The 3352-nt window shown below is 39.9% G+C and overlaps 1 pseudogene; it reads right to left on the bottom strand.

The window, feature by feature from the left end:
- Window positions 1-1150: 1150 nt before the first annotated feature.
- LOC101663431 overlaps window positions 1151-3352 on the bottom strand; it is a 153555-nt pseudogene continuing 151353 nt past the window's right edge.

Raw genomic sequence — 3352 nt, 5'->3', positions numbered from 1 at the left:
GACTTATGGACTTGGCTGGGATGCTTTATTGATGCACAATTACTTCTTGATATAAAGGTTTTTCTTATACATATATGAGTGTCTCTGGATTTGTTTCTTAGTCAACCCAGCCAACCACAATAAGGAATGTTTTCAATAACTAAGAGCACTACATACAAAATATATTATGCCTTTGATCCAGTGATTCTACTGATAAGAATCCACTCTACGATCCAGCTTCAATAGTTTTCTGAATTTGAAACAATACACACCTACGGCTATTCATTGCAATATTAGTTGTGAAAGCAACCTGATACCAAACTGTTGTCAAAAAATGAATTCTTAGTTCACTGGTTAAATAAAATGTCGCTGTTGAGTTGATTCTGATTTACGTGATCTTGGGTGACAGTGTACCCTGTAAGGTTTCCTTATTTTTTATTATCAAATGCACACTCTTGAATGGACTCTGGCACTACAATAATAACCATCAACAGGCCTGGAGTTCTCAGGAAATAGGAACAACGGATAATTAACTAGCACACAATCTTTTGTTTTCCACTGATCAGCAAAGGCACACGTTTCACTTTACTCAGTCTACATGAAACCTCTTATTAGGAATAGACGGACACAGAGAAAGGCGTGCTCTCCAGTATGAGGTTGCGCGAGCAGAGCAAGTCTGGAGCTTTGTGCTTCGGAGGGAAGCTTTTCCACATTCACTGCAACGGAAGTCCAACTGGAAACGGTTGTGAATTCTCCAGGTGCTGAACAAAATGGACATTTCTTTCTACATTCACTGTATTAATGTTATTCTCTAGAGTGAAATGCCTCCTCTTAAAAAAGGCAAGGTAGGGTACAGTTGAAACCCCTCAATCACAGGTGGTACTTAGGAGGCTTCTGCACTGATGCCAAGCAGTGTGAACATTCCAGTAAAGGTTTTCCCACATGGGTGTTGTTCGTATGACTTTTCTCCAGCGTGAATCTACTGGTGCTAACGGAGACAGCCAACTCAGCGGTAGATTTTCCCACAATCAACACATTGATAAAACCTTGTTGCAGTGTGAGCTCTCTCATACCAAATGGGGTTAGAATATTGAGTCAAGGAATTCCCACATTGGTGCACTCATACGGTCGCTCTGCAGTGTGAACTTTCTAGTGCTGGATGAGGTTAGGTTCAGGACTGAACGCTTTCCTGTATCGCTGCACTTAGAAGGCTTTTCTCCTGTATGGATTCTCCAGTGGAGATTTTTCTGTGAGTTCCAAGAGTTGATTTCTCCTTGAAGGTATTTCCACCTGTGAGGCTTCTGTAGGATCTTTCTTCACTGTAAGCTTGCAGGTGGTTTAGGAGAGAAAGATCTTCAGCAAATACTTTGCCACAATTGGTCCGTTTGAATGGCTTTGTTCCATTTTGGACCCCTGAGCGATGCGTAAGTTTGGAGCAGTGGAGAAAGGTCTCTCTGGTGTTTCTCTGCAGCTTCTCTTTGGTGTGAGTAGCCTGTTCCTCGGCAAAGTCCGTGCTGGCCTGGAAGTCCTTGCCACATGCCCCACAAGCAAAAGGCGTTTCTGAAAGGTGGGCCCAGTGATTGCTCCTCAGCCTTTTGGCCAAGATCAAGTGTGAAAGGCAGGCCCAGCAGCTCTTCACCTGCTCACGAAAGGCAACATCATCCTCCGATCCAAAGAGACAACCAGGGGTCTCCACTAGGGCGAAGGCACAGGGAGGGGCTCTGTCATGCTTCCTGCCCCTTGGCCTCCTGCCAATGCAGCCTCCTGGTGAGGAAGGACCCACCCTTAGAGGGTCCCTGAGGCAGGAACTACCCCAAGGCTTTGAAAGCTGTAATTTTTACAGGAGCAAATTGCCAAGTCTCTTTTTCTTTGAAGCTACCAAGTTTGGGGCAATTTGTTCCCTGGTCATGGCAACAAGAACAAGTCATAACTGATTATCCCTCAGGAATTTAAGGAAAAAGGGGGAAAGAGGAGAGTGAGCAAACAAACGCAGGAATCCAGAATGACAAAGGGGGATCTGAAGATTAAAGGAGGGAATGAATGATGAAAGGATGACAAGTGAGCGACTCATTATAAGATGTCATCTAATAAATGCAAGATACAGGTTAGAATTACATTTCTATTTTGCAGTCACCACGCTCACAACTAATTTAAACAAAACTCATGAGAAGATGTTAATCCTTTGGGTAAAAATTAGTAGGAGCGGGGCAATGCTTTTGACTTGTCTTAAAGTATCTTTCAAATCTTCTTACTAAATACAAAGGAAAACAATCACCCTTTACGAGGAAGAGGTCTTCCAGATACTACCTTAAGTTAGTTATTCCAGCGAGCATCACCAGAGCGGCGACATCTGTTAATATGTCATGCTGATGTGACATGTGCAGGAAATAGTCTTGCTGAGTGTTTAGCTGGCATTTAATCATGTAGAGGGAAATCAGATAGATCCCAAATGAAGATGTCCTCAAGACAGCAGGGTCTACTCTTCAACCGTCAATGTTATATAATAAATAATAGCTAGGTACACTGGTAGCTGTATAGTTATCTAGATAGATAGATGATAGATAGATAGATAGATAGATAGATAGATCAACTGAGAACTCTTCAGATGAAAAAACAGAAAGAGACTTAACAACCAAAAGTTATATATGGATCTTATCAGGTCCTAAATTATATACATATATATATATTTGTATTTATACTATATTCATATAAGTACATATATGTATGGGGGAGAGTTCATATTAATTATTTTATTGTATTTGCATTTTCTTAGGTGAGATAAAGATGCTATTACATAGTACATTATGCCATTTTCAGAAGTTAAATCTTGAAATATTTAAGGATGAAATATTATGATATCTGTAAGCTATTTTGAAAAAGTTATAAAACAAAAATGAGTGTGTAAGTGTGCATGTATGTAGAGAAATTAAAAGGTGACAAAATGTTCATTATGAGGGGTTCTAACTGAAGGCTACTTGATAATTCACTGTACACTCTAACTTTTCTGTATATTTAAAGTAATTCAAAATAGAATTGTGAGAAAACATCAGAATATGGGGGAATTAAATAGGATCCATGAACTGTAGACTATTATCTTTATGGGATTTTGCTATGGGAAAGGAGAGAACTAGGATTATAGCGGAAGAATATGGAAATATTCTAATATCTTGACTTTTTTGTTTAAAATGAATTCAAGGTGTTCACACACAAATGTGGAAAATCTTGGGCTTCTACTTCTGGAATAAACATTGCTGCATTGAGCTCCCATTCTATTTCCTTCAGTTAACAATTCTCCAGCATCAAGCTTGAGCAGATGCCCAAGTTATACAGGAGTTAGCACTGTTAACCGAACTGTAAGTGGTGCAAACTCACC

The sequence above is a fragment of the Echinops telfairi genome, unplaced genomic scaffold (assembly GCF_000313985.2).
Source record: "Echinops telfairi isolate 266 unplaced genomic scaffold, ASM31398v2 ScPeMD7_7405;HRSCAF=8443, whole genome shotgun sequence".
In the NCBI taxonomy this organism is placed as follows: Eukaryota; Metazoa; Chordata; class Mammalia; order Afrosoricida; family Tenrecidae; genus Echinops; species Echinops telfairi.
The sequence above is the reverse complement of the archived record's forward strand: the minus strand, read 5'-3'. Positions and strand labels throughout refer to the sequence as shown.